The 20,646-nt window shown below is 36.1% G+C and overlaps 1 protein-coding gene across 6 annotated transcripts in view; it reads right to left on the reverse strand.

Moving 5' to 3' along the window:
- LOC129526957 (histone-lysine N-methyltransferase 2C-like) overlaps positions 1-20,646 on the reverse strand; it is a 77,952-nt gene that overhangs the window by 23,099 nt on the left and 34,207 nt on the right. Inside the window, exons 1-2 of one of the 6 annotated variants that reach the window (XM_055362959.2) lie at positions 2,317-2,411; positions 23-113 (exon numbers count right to left, since the gene is read on the reverse strand). The exons of 3 other annotated variants lie outside the window; for them this stretch is intronic. The gene's annotated coding sequence lies outside the window, so the exon portion shown is untranslated. Of the gene's footprint in view, positions 1-22; positions 114-2,316; positions 2,428-20,646 lie in introns of those variants that run through there. 2 more of the 6 variants (XM_063695480.1, XM_055362957.2) reach the window with 2 other exon arrangements.

Raw genomic sequence — 20,646 nt, forward strand, 5'->3', positions numbered from 1 at the left:
TGGCCGGCCTGGTGGCTCACACCTGTAATCCCGGCACTTTGGAAGGCCAAGGCGGGCGGATCACGAGGTCAGGAGATCGAGACCATCCTGGCTGACACAGTGAAACTCCATCTCTACTGAAAATACAAAAAATTAGCCGGACGTGGTGGCGGGCACCTGTAGTCCCAGCTACTCAGGAGGCTGAAGCAGGAGAAGCTTCTAAATAACTCATAAACACTAATTACTGTTGTGACACTTTAATTTTATATAATATTTATAAGTATACAGAATAACATTTCAGTGCTATTTTGGCACTCAAGGGTATTAATGCATTAGAAACACAGAAAAAAATAAATATTTGTCTTCATTGATAAAGTGTAATAACCAGCTTTTACAAAACAGGTAATTTTTTATATTGTAACTCCCAAGGTATCTAAATATGTTTAGTGCATTAACAGAACCCAGAATTAACTGCAAATACAACACCTTGGTAGTCTAAATGTCCAAACAGAAAGGTCACGTAAATGTCGAAAGAAAAAGTACAATCTGTTGAAAAATGTTTATAACAGCTCATTAACATAACTAATTTCTGCTAAATTGTTAAAATCTAAAATCGCTTATTTTGATACCATATGGCAAGTTTTGCAGAAGCCTTTTGCACTAAAAATAATCTTGGCAGATAAAATATAATGAGAGGTAAGTATATAATAACACAAAATAATTTAAATTGACCAGCTTCTCAATGTCTTTCTCATTTTAGAAACACCAATATGTTCTCTTAATCATATCTGCAATGAAAAATATTATATTAGCTAAACTATTATGAAAAGTACTGGAATATATCTAACATACTAATTTACAATATCATATAAAGATATCAGCGAATAAAAGAAGGAAAATAAAACATTACATTTAGGGGAACGCCTCAAACCAATATGTTACAATTAAATAGCTAATGAAGAGCACTCAGCATTAAAAGAAAATGTTTACTATATATACACAGTCTGGAATGTATTTTCCTACACCAAATAAAAAGTACTTGTAAAATCATAGACAATATCAAAGAATAGATTTCTACAGGGAACTTCTCAAATGTCAACACTCTTATACACTACACATAAAAGAAATCAAGCAAGTTAAAATATTAATAATATAATAAGTAATATATAATACATAAGTAACAATTACAAAGCAAATTAACATTTGGGGAGGAGGGATAAAGTAAACAGCTCTTGGCCGGGCATGGTGGCTCACGCTTTTAACACCAGCACATTCGGAGGCTGAGGCAGGTGGATCATTTGAGCTCAGGAGTTCGAAACCAGCTTGGGCAACATGGTGAAACTCCATCTCTACAAAAAATACAATAATTAGGTAGGCATGGTGGCATGCACCTATAGTCCCAGCTACTCATGAGCCTGGGGTGGGAAAATTGCTTGAGCCCAGGAGGTTGAGGCTGCAGTGAGCTGTGATCATGCTACTGCACTCTAGCCTGGGCAACAAAAGTGAGAACCTGTCTATAAAAATTTAAAAAAAAAAGCCCTTAAATGGTTTATCAACTAAATGGTTTATTTGAATCAATAATGAAAATTCCTAGACAGCATTTTTTCTTTTTACTTCTATTCATCATTAAAAAGACAGGGAGTAAGAAAAGGAAAAAAAGTAACATGTTATAATAATATTTTCCCATATTAATCCAAGAACACAATAACAACAACAAAAAGTCAGTGAGAACTCATATTACCAATTTTAAGAATGAGTCTGAGGAATTTTGAAAACTTTTAATAGATTGAAATATTCTGTCAAAATGTATCTATAAAACACAACAGAATGAACAAAATTTCTGAGATTAAAGTTGTATCATAAAAAAATACCAAGAAGTTAAATATTCCACAGTTCATTTAATTAATTATCCAGTATTTATTCTGTACCAACTATAGCAATGGTTTTAGGCTACGTGCTCTAATAAATAAGTATTGTAAGGCTCCCCATGCTCCAAATTTGTTTTTAATCTTCACCAATCTGTTTTCAGTGTTAGGCAACTAGGATTCTCCCAGGATGCAGTAATAAAGAACAAAGATGGAAAGCAAGAGAAAGAGGTAGAATGACATGAAAATCTGATCCAGAAGGTGCAACGTCTGTTTTACATGAGTACCAGAAAGGGAGAAAATAGGAGGGATTATAATCACCAAAATTCTAAAGGAAAAGTTATGTATATATCTAATAATAAAAGCTAACATTTAATTAAGCATAATCCTCATTCAACAGATGAGGGACCTAAAACCCAAAGAGTCATTATCACTGTTCCACTTATCTCTATATCCCTACAAAAATACTCACTCTTGATCTGTAACAATGCCTCCTTAAACTCCCTGAATGGCAGCTTCAGGTAAAAACTTCCCAGAAAGTTTGAAATAACAAGGATAAAAGGAAAATTCTTGGAGCCACATAAAAAAGAAAACAGATCATTACAAAAAAAGAAGAATCGGGCATCAGTTCTCATTACCAATACTGAATTAAAAAGAAACCCCCAAAAAATCATTATTTTCCTAGGTCTATAAAAAATTATCTAAAACCAAAATTTTAATGTCTGTTAAGCTAACATTCAAGTCCATGGATAACAAATGTAAATAGGTTAAATTCTCTAGTAAAAGGCAGCAACTTTCAAAATATGCAAAATATACTACTTAACACATACACATATTTTACATGTAACTATACTACAGACTTCATTTATGTATGTGTGTGTGTGTACACATATATAACATAAAATGAATGAAATACTTTGGATATTTGTCCCCGCCAAAATTTCATGTTGAAATGTAATCCCTGATGTTGGAGGTGGGGCCTTATGGGAGGTGTTTGGGTCATGGGGGCAAATCCCTCATGGCTTGGTGCTGTCCTTGCGATAACGAGTGAGTTCTCACAAGATCTGGTTGTTCAAAAGTGTATGGCATCTCCACCCGTCTCCTTTGCTCCTGTTCTTGCTATGTGAGATGCCTGCTCCCCCTTCTCCTTCCACCATTATTTCAAACTTTTTTTTAAAATTTATTATTTATTATTTTTTTTTCTTTTTGAGACAGAGTTTCACTCTGTTGCCCAGGCTGGAGTGCAATGGCCCGATCTCGGCTGACTGCAACCTCCGCCCCCCAGGTTCAAGCGATTCTCCTGCCTCAGTCTCCTGAGTAGCTGGGATTACAGGCACCTGCTACCGCACCCAGCTAAATGATTTCAAACTTCTTGAAGCCCTCACCAGAAGCAGATGCCAGCACCACACTTCCTGTACTGTCTGCAGAATCATGAGCCAATTAAACCTCTTTTTGTTATCAATTACCCAGCGACAGGTATTTATTTACAGCAACACAGGAACGGCTATATATATATATATATATATATATATATATATATATACTCATACATATGCACAATGCACAGTGACATACACAATTCAAAAACAGTCTTGAGGGGAAAAAACACAAACGCTATCCAAAAAATGCAGGTACAGCAATAATTTCAAAGAAACAGAATTTAAACTAAAAAGCAGTGAACAAGTCAAAGATAATAATTCATAATAACGTAAGTTTTATGTTACAGTGTAAATTCCAAAAGAAGCCATAGTCATTAAAATTTATACACCTAATAAATATATGTCACATGTAGAAAGTAAAGCTGAGTAGAAATAACATGCATAGATTAGACTTTAACATAGCTCTCAAATCAGGATATTAAGTAGATATGAAATAAATAATAACAATGATCGGGTTTGATTCAAACAGACACATAAAATACACACAGATCTCTGAATTCCAAAAATAGAGAAAACATTCTATTCAAATGTACATAGAATTTTCAAAAAAAAATTCACTTGTATGGTCATAAAGAAATGTCCACATATTTTAAAAAGCAGGTATTTCCTAGGTTATATCCAGTAAAAGCAGATGCGTCCCTAGACCTAATACAATAAAAATTAGAAATTCTCAATATAAGGATAAACTTCCAAATCTATCCACTGGCAAAATTTAAAAGTCCTTTCTATATAACGGCAGAGTTTCAATCAAGAAGAAAAATCATGTATTATTTTTAAATGATTAAGAAACATCAAAAAAATCTCTGAGACGTGGCAAATGTGGTATTCAGAGGAAAAAAATATAGCTTCAAACATGCAAAACTGTAAGACTAAAGAATTACAATAAATAATGCCCGATTCAAAAATTAAGCCAATAAGAATCAACATATAATCCATGAGATTCGCAATCTAGGGAAGTAAACCCACCCTAATACTGTGTTTATTAAAATGCTGTTAATGAGATCCGAGGTTTAAACAACTGTTCACTTAGGAAAGTGAAATAAAGCTGACTGAAATAAAACCTAATCTATGAAATTATTCTGTATATGAATTGACCTGAAGTAATGAACAGTTCAATGACTGACTCATGACTCTTGTTCTGGTCCAGGCTAATCATTCTAGTTGGCATACTATTAAACACACATTTCTGATTGAAACATCTGCTAAAAAAATAACATCAAACGACATTACAAAATCAAAATGGAGACTGCTAAGAGTAGGATTTTTCTCCTGCCAGTATCTTTCCTTTCTGCCACATCCTCCTCCCTGCTGCCACAGCAATCTTTCTAAAGGAATACAAATATATTCTGAATCACACGCAAACCCCTCAATACAGAATGTGTGGTAGGCAGTATTCTAAAATGCCCGCATACCACCAACCCCACCAAATTTCCTACCCTAATACAGAGGCTGTAAATATGGTGAAATATCATGGCAAGGATAATGCCATTAATATATTATATGGCAAAGGAATTCTGCAGATGTGATTAAAGCCACCAATCAACTGCCCTTCAATTAATCAAAAGGGAGATTTGCCTAATCTAATCAAATAACCTCTTTGAAAGTGGAGTTTTCTCCAGCTAGTAGCAAAAGGGAAATTCATAGCAAGGGAACATTTCAATACACTGTTGCTATCTTTGAAGATAAAAAGAGCCAGGAGCAAAAACCAAAGAGTGGCCTCTAGGAACTGAGAGTGACCCAAGCCAATAGGCAGTAAGAAAATGGTGAGCTCAGCACGGTGTGGTGGCTCATGCCTGTAATCCCAGCACTTTGGGAGGCCAAGGCAGGCGGATCACGAGGTCATGAGATCGAGACCATCCTGGCTAACATGGTAAAACCCCGTTTCTACTAAAAATACAAAAAAAAAAAAGAAAAAAGTTAGCCGGCGTGGTGGTGCACGCCTGTAATCCCGGCCACTTAGGCGGCTGAGGCACGAGAATCACTTGAACCCAGGAGGCAGAGGTTGCAGTGAGCCGAGACTGCACCACTGCACTCCAGCCTGTGCGACAGAGCAAGACTCTGTCTCAAAAAAAATAAAAGAAAAAGAAAATGGCGAGCTCAGCCCTACTACTGCATAGAACTGAATTCCTCCCACACCTGAATGCACCAGAAGAGGATTCACCCCTGGAGCCTCCACCAAGGTAACACCTTGATTTGAATCTTGTGAGACCTTAAACAGAGAGCACAGTTGAGCCTGCCCTGAGTTCTGACCTAAGTAAATGGGTGCTGTTTTAAGATATTAAGTTTATGGTAATTGCTTTATAATAATAGATAACAAATAGAGCAGCATTTCAAGGTCCTCCATGCTTTGGTCTCTGCCAAATCACTATTAGATTTTTAAGATTTTTTTTTACACATTATACTTACATTACACAATGTCTTAACACTATGAAGTAAAAATGTAAATATTTTAAACTCTGGCTTGGAAATGAGGAGGCAGAATCTCAGACATTTTCCTGAAATAAAATAGGAGAGCCAAGCTTTCTGAGTCCACAAAAGTGCCCTCTACCTATTGGGTCAAAGAAAAGTAATTTCTCTATTTGTAACAACATACATAAATTATAAACCCTGAAGAAATAGGTCCCTAATAGCTATAATCTTTAACATAACCATAAATAAAAACATGAATAAATCTGACTACATAAAAATGTAAAAACTTCTATGTGGTGAGAACACACATTACAGAAAAAAAAATCAAATGACAAAAAATAACCTCCAATTTGAATTACAAATATCTGGTATCCTGGATATATACAAATAAAGCATGTAAGTTATAAAAATGAGTATAATTTTAAAATAGACAAGGATATTTTACAGAATTTCATAATTTAAGGAAGACATAAAGTTAGCCAATAAACTATGGGTAATATGCAAGAATCAGTAAGCATTATTATTTGCCAGCAGCTAAGCCAAGTACTTTATAAGAATTACTTTATTCCCATCTATGCCAGGCACAGTGGCTCACGCATGTAATCCCAACACTTTGGAAGGCAGAGGTGGGTGGATCACCTGAGGTCAGGAGTTTTAGACCACCCTGGCCAACATGGTGAGACCCCGTTTCTATTAAAAATACAAAAATTAGCTGGGCCTGGTGGCAGGCGCCTGTAATCCCAGCTACTTGGAAGGCTGAGGCAGGAGAATCAGTTGAACCCAGGAGGTAGAGGTTGCAGTGAGCTGAGATCATGCCACTGCACTCTAGCCTGGGCAACAGAGTGAGACTCCATCTCAAAAACAAAAACAAAAACAAAAAAAAGAAATTACTTTATTCCCATCTAACCACCACCACTTTCGGTAGATATCACTATTTTTCATTTTACAAACGAAGCAGAGAGGTTAAATTTCCTTGTTCAAGTCCATAGAGTCAGGAAATGAAAAAGGAACTGAACTCAAGGAGTTCATAATTATTTATATACAAGTAATAAAGACAAATTCATCGACTATGGAAATGTACTGAGTATTTTGTCTGGTTTACATAATGGTTTTTATTTAGGTTGTAAGAAAATAACATATAACCAGGCACGGTGGCTCGTGCATGTAATCCCAGCACTTTGGGAGGCCAAGGCAGGCGGATCACTTGAGACCAGGAGTTCAAGACCAACCTGGCCAACATGGCGAAACCCCATTTCTACCAAAAAAAAAAAAAATACAAAAATTAGCCAGGTGTGGTGGTGCACACCTGTAATCCTAGCTACTCGAGAGGCTGAGGCAGGAGAATCGCTTGAACCCGGGAGGTGGAGGTTGCAGTGAGCCAAGATTGCACCACTGCACTCCAGCCTGGGAGACAGAGCTGGACTTTGTCTCAAAAAAATAAAAAAGAAAGTAAGAAAAGAAAGTAACCACTTTGGGGTTAGAATCCATAAAATACTCTCAGTGTCAACCAAAAGAAATGTACTGCAGTGTTCACAGAACACAATTCATAATGACCTCAAATTGAAAGTCCTCAAAATGCCCAATGGTAAAATAAAGAAATTATAGTACTCTTAACAGCAGAATACTATATATCAATGAGAAAAATAAACGACTGGAAGGAACAATTTGGATTTATCTCACAAATATATACGTGAAAGATGACAGAAAACAGTACTTAGTAGCTCAATTATACAAAGTACAAAGCCAATTACGCAAAGTACAAACATAGGCAAGACTCACCTATGTTGTTACTAGATGATAGTGCATGTCTCTGGGGAGTTAGGAATAGTAACCAACAGGAGGCTTGAATGGAATGTCTGGGGCACTATTATTTGTTTCCTGATGTGATTTTGGTATACAGTTTCTAATGTTTTGGGTATTCCTAGAAATGTGTACCTATTATTCACTTGCTCTATATATAGCAAAGTGAATTTTATATATAATTCTTCAACATATTTTTAGAAAAATTAAGTTTTTTTTAGAAAACTAAGAGAATTTTAGATAAAAACTCAACTTTTAATGGAAAATATTTTCCTTTTTCTTTCTCACATGAAATCCTATATCAAGGTTAGTATCCTACCTGGCATCTCTCCAATACTGGGTTAACAGTTTTTCTTCTCAAAGTAACCTGTATTATATTCAGATGATATTAACTGAAATAATCAGATAGATGAATGCACCATAAAGCTAATTCTAAGATATCTGTCCTTAGCCAAAAGCAGAAAAGGGATACACATAACTTCCACATAAAACATCCACCCCCATTTTTTTGGTTATTCTTAAAAGCTCATAATGTATACAATGATAAAATTTATTGTTTCAAATTAGGGTTTATTAATTTAACATGTTTATTAAATATTAATTTAAATTAATTTTTATTAATTTAAAATATTAAATTATTAAATTATTAAATATTATTTAATTAATATTAATTTAAACATGTTTGCTTAACACAACTTTAAAGTTAATAAGAAAACACTGCATATTACAGAAGAGTTAAATACTTCAAAAAGTGGGAAAAAATTTAAAAGCTTTCATTTGAGTAGGAGTAAACACAGACACACTAAGAATCTAGTTGGATACACTTAAATCATGTCTTTTAAGAACATAAGAACAGATTATTTGCTTCCTCTTTAGTCCAAAACATTGGTGTAATTTTAGTCCAAATTTGAAACTAACAGAAGAATATTCAGCTTCTTAAAAGTTTTATTTCAAGAACAGTAAAAGAACTTCTGGTCTTACAAACATTACACAGATAAAACGAGTTTCTCCAAACAGATGTATGTAAAAATCTAGTACATATACCCCCAAGTTGAGTCAATAAGGTGAACCAGATTCTGGTTGAATGGAATCCTTGAAATATAACTTTGGTGAACAAACTGTTTGTGTTTTCCACTTTTCTTAAAAAAGAAGTGATAAAGCAGATTTCCAGTACCTGCCAGCTGACAAAATGTTACTTACCAGGTAAAAACCACTACCAAAAATCAGAATCACAGAAGGGCTATCAGTAAAATTATTAATGCCACAAATTAACATGATGTTAACAGCTGAATTATGCATCAAAAGAGTATTTATATAATCACAGCAAATAACTCAAATCTTTTACATCACTAGTAAACTCAAAAAAGATAGCAAAAAGCAACAACATTAAATTTCATTATTGATCTACTATCTTTAACTATTTAATACTAGTACACTTAGTTTTGATTACTTTGAAATTGAAACAAAAACAATAATCTTTTCTTCTTTTAATGACCTTTTCAGTTATAGGAAAGATATTAAAAGAAAATATACAACTATAGCTTAGCTACAGGTATAAAATTGTTTTAAAGATATGTAATTGTGCTACTGAATTAAACTGAAAACATAAATATCAACTCATGATTTTGAAAAAAAAAATCTTTTTTATGTTTGGTTTTAGTAAAAGGAGAGACAAATAAGTCAGAAGAACAGAAAATACAGAAATAGGCAAACTTTCCCATATTCAATTAGTTTTTGACCAAGGGGCCAAGATAATTCAAGAGAGCAATAAATAATCTTTTAGAATGATTTTGGAACTGCCAAATAATTCATATGGAAAACAAAGAAACATGAATCTTATCTCGTATTCTCTTATCATGTGTAATTTAACCATAAATGGATTTTTTAAACCTACAAGTAACACTGCGGCAAGCAAAGATTTTTTAATAAAGCACAAAGAGCATAATTTTTTCAACTTACAAAAAATTAACAAATAACAAATGTCATCAATATGAAACCCTCTGCTGTTCAATAAACATTGCTAAATAAATGAAAACAAGTCACACATTAGGCAAAAATATTTATAAAATGCATCTCCAATAACTGACTTGTGTGAATAATATATAAAAAAAATCTTACAACTCAAGAAGATGACAAGCAAATCAACTGGAAAAAAATGGTGGTAGAGACAAAATACTTTAACAGACGTGTCACCAAAGATACACAAACGGCAAAAAAACACATAAAAAGAGCCTCAATCTAATTAATCATCAGAGAATGCAAAATCAAACCCACAATAAATTGTCACTAAATGCCAACCAGATGGCTAAAATTTAGAAACAGTGGCAATATCCAGTGCTGGCAACAATGTACAACAAATGGAACTCTCAGATCTCTAGAAATGGAAAAGTATACAGACACTTTTTAAGAAACTGTGAAACTGTTTTCCAAATTTAAGAATATTATTTCCAACAAGTCAGAAATTCCAGTCCTAGGTATTTACCCAAGAAACATGAAAAGATTCATCTACAATGAAGCATGTTACATAAATGCTCACAGCAGCTTTATATACTGGCCAAAAATTGAACGAAACTTAACTGTAAGCTAGTGAATGGACCAATGTCAAAACGATTATGCTAAGCAAAAAAAAGGCAGACGGAAAAGATTCTATACTGTATGGTTCCATTCATATATTAGTCTAGAAAAGGCAAAACTATAGGAAAGCAACAGATCGGTGATTGCCAGGAGCTGGAGTGGGAGGTAGGCAGTAACTTCAAAAGGTCATAAGCGAATTTATGGGTAAAGGGTCTATTCTGTATCTTGACTATGATGGTAATTACATGACTGTTCATATTTACCAAATCACATTCAATACACACCTTAGAAAGGGTGAATTATAGTGTATGCAAAATATACCTTAACAAAACAATGACTCTCACACATAAATTTATTTATTTATTGGGTAACAGCATAGGGACTAATATCAGAATAACGTTCTTAAAATGTCTCAAATCTGAAGAAAATGTAAAAGCTAACTAATTGAAGTTACCTGTAAATAACAAAAACTGGCTGGAATGGAAGGACATTTTACCCTTGGAAAAAAAGTGGAATATCATTGGCTAAAATCTATATTTAAATGGAGTTTCAGCCTGGGCGCGATGGCTCCTGCCTGCAATCCCAGCACTCTGGAAGGCCGGGGAAGGTGGACCACCTAAGGCCAGGATTTTGAGAGCAGCCTAGCCAACATGGCGAAACCCCACCTCTACTAAAAATACAAAAATTAGCTGGGTGTGGTGGTGGGCACCTTATAGTCCCAGCTACTTGAGAGGCTGAGGCACGAGAATCGCTTGAACCTGGGAGGTGGAGGTGGCTGTGAGCCGAGATCGCGCCATTGCACTCCAGCCTGGGAGACAGAGACCCTGTCTCAAAAGAAAAGAAAAGAAAATTCTACAACTAATAAGTATAGTAATTTCAATGAAAATTTTAGTGGATGGGCTTAACAAGAGATTGGTAGAAAATTGGTCCATCTCCTTGAAAATACATGAATAGTGTATCTATTCTGAGGAACTAAAAGTAAAAACACTGGGAAGAAAACGAACAGACCCTCAGTAATCTACAAAATATCAAATATACTAACATTCATGTAATTAGAGTTACAGAGGAAGAGGAGAGAGAGATGAGACAGAAAAAGAATAAGAAATAAAAGTCAAGCTTTTCACAAATTTGGTGAAAAATATCAACTTACACTTTCAAGAAGCTCAGCAACCCCCGAGCAGGATGAATACAAAGAAAACCACACCTAGGCACATCATAGTCAGACTGCTGAAAACCAAAGATAAAGAGAAAATCCTGAAAGCAGCCAGAGAATATCAAAACATTATTATATACATGGGAATAATGATACTACTGACACCACACCTGACTTCTCATTAGAAACCATGGAAGACAGGAAAAAATGCAACATCTTTTAAATGCTTGAAGAAGAAAAACATAATCATCCCAGAACTCTATATTCAGGGAAAAATAGGCAAAAATGAATGCAGACTTCCACTTCCAGACAAAATGCAGAAAATGTACTTTTCCCTGTTCTTCCCACTAAATACAGCTTTAAAAACCCTTGGCCGTGATACATAAGACAAACAAAGGAAGACAACAAAATGTAGAGAGACGGCAGACCAATTAGGGCTTCAGGTGCCAAGAAACACAAGAGGATGAATTCCCTAGGTTTCCTTTCTGACTCATATATACAAGAAAAGTTGCTAGAGAAGCAGACAACTCAGAAACACCAACAGGCACACACATACGTAAAACTCCAAGAAAATTCTGCTGTCTCTTGTCAAAAAAGCAGGGAAGCGGCAGGCTACCAAGAAAAAAAAACTCACAGACAACAACCAACCAGTTTAAGCCAAAGGGTACAAATAAAACCCCAAGCCATATACCTTTTGCAAAGACTTAAAAGGAGGACATAGCCATTCCCCACTCCTACCCACAGACAACATGATACCACAGCAGGCCAAGTGGGGACACAGGACACTCATACCCACTGAGCAGTAACGTGGCTTCCTCCCTCTAGAGTGTGGGTGGAAAAAAAGTGGGGAGCCTGAGTTCAACACCCACCCAATGATAAGGACATATCCCTATCCCTCCCTCTACAGAGATATGACAGGAGAGGCCTACTGGAGAATCCAAACTCAAAGCACTGCCCAGTGATAACTTAACCACCCCTCCATCCCAGTGTCAGTGGAGGCCAAGTGAAAAGCAGGAACCTTTTGAGCCAGGGTGGTATTCACAAAGGTATAATGCAAGTCCAGAGTTTTCATTCCGACTCAGCATTTACTAGGTGTACGTCTCCATCAATGAGTCAACAAAGGCCTACTATGAAACTGGAATCTTCACATACACCTGGGAGTAGTAACAAGGCTGTGCCCCACCTCCACCCCAAAAGCAAAGTTTCAGATAAATCCTACTAAAAGGGGGGATTTAAATAAAATGCAGAGCTTCAAAACACAACACTTAAAATGCAAATGATTCAATCAAATATAACATGTCATACCATACTAAGAACCAGGAAAATGTGAACAAGAATTTGAAAATATAGTCAAAACGTGCAAACCATGAGAATTTATAGATGTCATAATTATCTATCAAAGATTTTAAACTATATATTATAAAACTGCTTCAACAAGCAATTACAGCTGGACACAGTGGCTCACGCCTGTAATCCCAGCACTTTGGGAGGCAGAGGTGGTTGGATCTTTTGAGGTCAGGAGTTCGAGACCAGCCTGGCCAACATTGTGAAACCCCATCTGTACTAAAAATACAAAAATTAGCCAGGCATGGTGGTTCACGCCGTGATTCCAGCTACTCGGGAGGCTGAGGCATGAGAATCACTTGAACCCAGGAAGCAGAGGTTGCAGTGAGCTGAGATCATTCTACTGCATTCCAGCCTGGGCAACAGAGCAAGAGTCCACCTCAAACAAAAAAAAAAAAGAAGCAATTACAAACATAATTTTGAAACAAAGGAAACAATACAAAGTTTCGCAAAGAAATCAAGAAAGAAACAAATACCAAGTTGAAAATTAAAAAAATATGCTAGCAATAATAAAATACAAACTAAGCTGAACAACAAAATGGGAGAGATTACCCAACCTAGAGAAGAAAATGAACTGATTAAAAAAAAAAAAAAAAAAAAAAAAAAAAAACAGTGGCCAGGTGCGGTCGCTCAGGCCTGTAATCCTAGCACTTTGGGAGGCCAAGATGGGTGCATCACCTCAGGTGAGGAGTTCAAGACCAGCCTGGCCAACATGGCAAATCCCTGTCTCTAATAAAAATACAAAAGTTAGCTGGGCATGGTGGCACACACTTATAATTCCAACTACTCAGGAGGCTGAGGAAGGAGAATCACTTAGACCCAGGGGCGGAGGCTGCAGTGAGCTGAGATCGTACCACTTCACTCCAGCCTGGGCAAAAGAGCAAAACTCTGATAATAAATAAACAAATAAATATATATATATATATATTTTTAAAAAGGCATTAAAGACACTTGTGGGACTATAATAAATGATGCAACATTCCTGTCACTGGAATCTCAGAAAAGGAACATGATGCAGCTGAACAATTATTCGAAGACCCACAGATTCAAGAAATTGAATAAATCCTAAGAGGATACACAAATAAATCAATGCTAATATATATCATAAACTTCTGAAAACTAATGACTAAACTTAAAAACCTTGAGATAAATAAGAGAAATGACACCTTATCCACAGATGAAAAACAACTCAAATGACAGCAGATTTCTCACCTGAAACGATGGAGGCCAGAACAAAGCAGCATAACATTTTTGCAAGTCCTAAAAGAACTGACAACAAAGAATTCTACATCCAGCAAAAACATCCATTAGTAATGAAAGGGAAATCAAGAAATTGTGAGATGAATGAGAACTAAAAATTAGTCATGAGACAAAACCACACCAAAAGAATAGTGAGAAAAGTTATTGAACCAGAAAGGAGAATGATAAAAAGAAGGATTCTCAGAACATCCTGAAGGAAGAAAGAACAAACAAATAGTAAAAATATGGGCAATAAAACAGGCTTTACTGTTCCTTGAGTTTCCAAAATAATGTTTTACAATTGAAGCAAAAATTGTTACATGATGCAAAAGCTATGGTGGGTAATACTGTTGATGCATTTCCAAAACTGAAGGCAGCTGGCACCAATCTGGTTGTCACATTCTCGACTGGCATTACAACTACAGTAAAAATAATGTAGAGTATCATTGAGAATATCACTGATGAAGCAGCAAAAATCTTTAATGTTTTAAGTCTTGATCCATGAATACACATCTTTTAATTATCTATGTGACAAAACGAGAAATAAAGCGTAAAATAATTGTAACACCATAGTTTTTCTTGAGGAAAGAATTTGTGATCATGTGATTTATAAACTGAAATAACTGCTTTTTTCATGGAACACTGTTTTTACATGTAAGAACAACTAAGAAACCACAATTATTAAAACTTGATTATCTGACATATTTCTTCAAAAATGAATAAAGTGAGCCTGTCACTTCAAGGAAAACAACTTAGAACATGAGTGGACAACAAGAAGATTTGAAAAACTTACAACCAACAATGTAAGCTTAACTAATTCCAATACTTAAAGACTTTTCTGATGAGATCAGTCGATTATAACAAATGTGAATTTTGTTATTTATTAAAAATATGTAGGACTAGGTAAGCTGGCTCACACTTGTAATCCCAGCACTTTGGGATCACTGGAGGTCAGGAGTTCAAGACCAGCCTAGCCAACATAGTGAAACCCCATTTCTACTAAAAATATGAAAATTAGCTGGGCCTGACGGTGCATGCCTATAGTCTCAGCTACTCAGGAGGCTGAGGCATGAGCATCACCTGAACCCAGGAGACGGAAGTGAGCTGAGATCGCACCACTGCATTCCAGCCTGGGCAACAGAGTGAGATTGTCTCAAACAAACAAAACAAAACAAACAAACAAAAACAACCGTATCAATAGTCGGAATATCTGGATCACTCAGTGAACCAATATTTTCCAAAGACCACTTAGTAATCTTATAAAATCATATATGGGTAAAAGATCCCCTGAAATTGCAAGGTAGTCTAATAAATTATATATATATATATATATATATATATATATATTTTTTTTTTTTTTTGTCTGAGATGGAGTCTCACTCTGTCACCCACGCTGGAGTGCAGTGGCACAATCTCAGCTCACTGCAACCTCCACCTCCTGGGTTCAAGTGATTCTCTGCCTCAGCCTCCCCCGTAGGTGGGATTGCAGGTGACTGCTATGATGCCTGGCTAATTTTTGTATTTTTAGTAGAGATGGGGTTTCACAATCTTGGCCAGGCTGGTCTTGAGCTCCTGACCTCGTGATCCACCCGCTTCAGCCTCCCAAAGTGCTGGGATTACAGGCATGAACAACTGCGCCCAGCCCATAAATTATAATTTTAAAGGGTAAAGGTATAAAGTTCATTGATGGGATTGCAGTCTTCAGATTGCACCAAACCACTTGAAAAGCTTGAGAAACTACCACTCCTCAAGCTTTGGTTTAGTATCAAACAGGAATATTCATTAGGGCTTGTGCTTTCATTCTTACAGTATCTTTTAATAAACAGAAGTTATTTCTCAAATGTAGTTGAATGCTCCAATATTTTCCTTTACATTCAGTGCTGTATCTCAAGAACTCTTTTACAAAAATATTATCCTATATTATCTTTTTAAGTATAAATAAAAATAATTATCTTTTCAAAAGCTTATGAGTTTAAGTGGAAATATGAAGGGCCAAAAGGAATTGGAAGACATTTTCCTACTATTTGTTCTTTCTCTTGATTTTCATGATTCATTATTCTTGTAGAAGTGACCTTACCACAGTATAAGGTTCACTTATAATCACTGTTCTGCCTTGTAATTTTAGGTGAATTTGTTACAAAATATTATGAAATCTATAGGAAAAGCCAACTTTCAAAGCTATTAAACATTTGACTTAACAGTTGAGGGCAATATTATTCAGAAAAATTTCAATCTCATTCCTCAGCGCAAAAAAGTGAAATAAAACTTTACCACTGCCAAGTCATTAAATTGCTATGTAGAATGGCAATTCAGTATATTCTGCCTCTATATCTAACAAAAATTCATAGGATTTGATGATGAAGTCCACAAATGCAAGTCAAAATCACTGCTGACAGTATTATATAATAGTTCCCTAAAACATGACAGATTTAAATATTTTCTGCAAAGTACCTGCTAATAAATAAAACAATAAATAATCAGGCTTTAAACACCTGACATTTAACAAGCTTTGTTAATTTGTCCAATTCAAGTCTTTCTGCTCCACAGTTATTTTTGCCACTATCAACTGTAACACATCTTAGCAGATTCCACTTCAGGTTGTACTAAGTTAGCGTTTGCTCAACTTTTCTGAAAATATTTTCTCTTGTAGCTGTTTCACATAGACTATGCATAAACACTAATTCTTCAATCACTTCAAACTCAGCACTGACTTCTGGAATATGTAACAACTGAACAGTACTGGTAACACCTATTCATCCATCAAAAGCCTAAGGAAACCATGAAAAATCATTCACCCTTCTTTCCAAAATGACTTGATATTACTCCCAATGTCCTTAACTTTTAGAGCAATTACTCTCACTGAAAGGCTAATAGTCTTTTTTAAAGTTTATTTTCTATGGAAACATCTTTGGTTACCATAATAAAACATAATTTAATTAACTACTGTTGGTAATGGTTTTCCTTGCTTGGCTAACAGCCATTGAAAAACTTACTTTAATTATAGCCTAATTTCCATTTTTTGTTTTTGAGAAGAAATTCTGCTGTGATAAAATTTTGTTTTAATTTATTATTTTTTTCTGATCTTTAGTTTTATTCCTGTTGGTTGGGAATATTGTGAGAAGTGCCCAGTCTGGCAATGTTGACATATATTGTATTCTTTTAGCACAGCCATAGTCTTCTAGCATAACAAATATAATGCTTTGCTATCTAATTTGTTAATAATAATATACATTCCACTATGCCTCTAAAGTGTTACATATAAAGTCCACTTTTCTCCTTTTCTTGTTTTAACATGATAGGTAGGTATGCACTGGTAATGAGAGAAATAAATAAGATGCCAGGGCAATATGTGTGGCACACACACACACACACACATACTGACAAGCAGTAACTATGTCATTGTGATTCATAGCATGCAGAGCAGCAATTTGAAATATATGTGCTCTCTGCAGCAACCAACTCTGACACTGTAGTGCAACAGAAGTCATATATAATGCCCAAACAATTCAGGGAAAGGAAAAGTCACGTGCCTCTCACTTTAACTGAAAAGCTACAAATGATTAATCTTAGTGGGGAAGGAATATCAAAAAAGTGAGAAAGGCCTAAAGCTAGGCCTCTTGTACCACTCAGCCAATTATGAATGTAAACGAAAAATTCTTGAATAAAATTAAAAGCACTATGTCAGTGAACATGAAACAATCTTATTGCTAATATGAAGAAAGTTTTAGTGGTCCATATGGAAGATCAAACCAGCCACAACATTCCCTTAAGCAAAAAGCCTAATCCACAGCAAGGCTCTAACCTTCTTCAGTTCTATGAAGGCTGAGAGGTGAGAAAACTGCAGAAGAAAAACTGGAAGCAAGTAGAGGAAACTGGAAGCTCATGAGGAAAAATGCTCTTGTCATAACATAAAAGTGGAAAGTGAAGCAGCAAGTGCTGACATGGAAGCTGTAGCAAGTTATCCAGAATATCTATCTAAGATCATTGCTGGAGGTGGCTATACTAAACAAGGTGTTTTATGTAGACAAAAGAGCCTTCCATTAGAAGAAGATGCCATCTAGGACTTTCACAGCTAGAGAGGGAAAATCAAGGCCGTGCTTCAAAGGTCAGGCTGGGGCCACACCTGTTATTCCAGCACTTTGAGAGGCCAAGGTAAGAGAATCACTTGAGCCCAGGAGCTCAAGGCCAGCCTGGACAACAAGGCGAGACTCTTGTCTCTTTTAAAAATAAATAAATAAATAAATAAATAAATAAAAACTGACTCTCTTGTTAGGGGCTAATGCAGCTGGTAACTTGACGTTGAAGCTAATGCTCATTTGCCACTCAAAAAGTCCTAGAGCTCTTAAGAATTATGCTATATCTAATCTGCTTGCTGTCTACATATGGAACAACAGTCTCCTGGATGACAGCACATCTGTTTAGAGGTTGGCTTACTGAATATTTTCACTCCACTGTCAAGACCTACTGCTAAGGAAAAAACATTCATTTCAAAATATTAGCACTCACTAACAATGGACCAGGTCATTCGAGGGCTTTGATGGATATGTTCAGAAAGAAGAATGTTACTTTCATGCCTGCCAGTACAATACAACATCTATCCTGCAGCCCATGCATCAATGAGTAATTTCAATTTTTAAGTCTTACTGTTTAAGAAATACATTTCGGCCAGGCACGGCGGCTCATGCCTGTAATCCCAGCACTCTGGGACGCCAAGGCAGGAGGATCACTTGAAGCTGGGAGTTTGAGAACACCCTGGCCAACACGGCAAAACCCCATCTCTACTAAAAATACAAAAATTAGCCAGGCGTGGTGGCACGCACCTGTAGTCCCAGACACTCGGGGGGCTGAGTCAGGAGAATTGCTTGAACTGGGAGGCAGAGGTTGCAGTAAACCAAGATCACACCACTGCACTCCAGCCACACCAACAAAGCGAGACTCCGTCTCCAAAAAAAAAAGTGATTCCTGTAGTAGTTTTGGGCAAAATAAACTGAAAACCTTCTGGAAAGGCTTCACCACCGTAGATGTCATTAAGAACATTCATAACTCATGAGAGGAAGTCAAAATATCAACATGAACAGGTGTTTGGAAGAAGTTGATTCCAACTCTCATGGATGACTTTGAGAGGTTCAAGACTCAAGTGGAGGAAGTCACTGCAGATGTAGTGGAAACAGCAAGAGAATTAGAAGTGGAGCCTGAAGATGTGACTGAATTGCTGCAGTCTCATGATAAAACTTGCACAGATTAGGAGTTGTACCTTACAGATGACCCAAGAAAGTGGTTTCTTAAAGATGGAAACTACTCCTGGTGAAAAGGCTGTGAAATTATTGAATGACAACAAAGGATTTAGAATACTATATAACCTTAGTTGTTAAAGTAGTGGCAGGGTTTGAGCTGACTCCAATTTTGAAAAAAAGTCCTACTTTTGGGTAAAAAATGCTATCAAACAGCATCAAGTGCTACAGAGAAATCTTTCATGGAAGAAAGAGGCAATCAATATAGCAAACTTCATTGTTGTCTTATTGTAAGAAACTGCCAGAGGCACCCCAACCTTCAGCAATCACTGCTGGGATCAGTCAGCAGCCACCAACATCCTCTATCAGCAAAAAATCTTACAATTTACTGAAAGCTCAGATGATCAGTAGCATTTTTTAGCAATAAAGTATTTTTAAATTAAAGTATGCACATTGGTCTTTTTAAATATAATGCTATTGAACATTTAATAGACTGCAGTAGAATATAAACATAATATTTACATGCACTGGTAAACCAAAATATTTGTGTGCCTTGCTTTATGGTGATATTCACTTTATTGTGGTAGTCTATAATGGAACCTACAGTATCTCCAAGGTATGCCTGTATTTACTTTGGTACCAATTCTAGATATACATCTGCATATACTTGGGTATTTAACTTCCTGGTCTCATGTTCCTTAAATAGTTAATAAGAAAGAGTAATTATGAACCATGCAGACCAATTAACAAGCCTAACTTCCAATGTTTTCTTCACTCTGAAATTAATATTTCCAACAGCGTATTATGTCAGAAGTTCTCGGTTTTGGGGGTGCTATATCTTAATTTTTCTGCACTCTATTTTCAACTTCACTGACATAATACAAGCTCTATCTTCCTTACAAATTTATAAGGAATCAAATGAAATGAAATATATAAAAGTTGTCCTCTTTCTCCCATCTTCAAAAAACTTCCCCCTGCACTTCATTTCCTGTTAGCCCTCTCTCCTTCAACAGCCTGGTCTGTAGAAAGACTCCATACATGGCCTCCCTCCACTCCCTCATCTTCCATTCACTCCTTGTTCCAAGGCCCTCCCAACACCACTGAAACTTTTTTCAATGCCCTTTTTCAATTTTTTTTTTTAAAAGCAAATTCTGCCCCCAACTTTTCATTCTTTCAGTTGAACCACTTTTTTCCAAAACACTGTGCAGATGTAAAAAATAGGTAGTTAAGGCCAGGGTCCAGTGGCTCATGCCTGTATTCCCAGCACTGTGGGAGTCCAAGGCAGGAAGATCACAGGTCTGGAGTTCAAGACCAGCCTGGTCAACATGGTGAAACCTCATCTCTACTAAATATACAAAAATAAGCCAGGCATGGTGGCAGGCACCTGTAATCCCAGCTACTCAGGATGCTGAGGCAGGAGAATTGCTTGAACCCAGGAGGCGGAGGGTGCAGTGAGCCAAGATCACACCACTGCACTCCAGCCTGGGGCAACAAGCAAGACTGTGTGTGGGGTGGAGGGGAACCTGTTAATCAAAAGAAAAGAAAACAACTCAATTTCAAAATGGGCAAAGGAGGCCTGCCATGGTGGCTACTATCTATAATACCAGCACTTT

The sequence above is a fragment of the Gorilla gorilla genome, chromosome 12 (assembly GCF_029281585.2).
Source record: "Gorilla gorilla gorilla isolate KB3781 chromosome 12, NHGRI_mGorGor1-v2.1_pri, whole genome shotgun sequence".
NCBI classification, from domain to species: domain Eukaryota; kingdom Metazoa; phylum Chordata; class Mammalia; order Primates; family Hominidae; genus Gorilla; species Gorilla gorilla.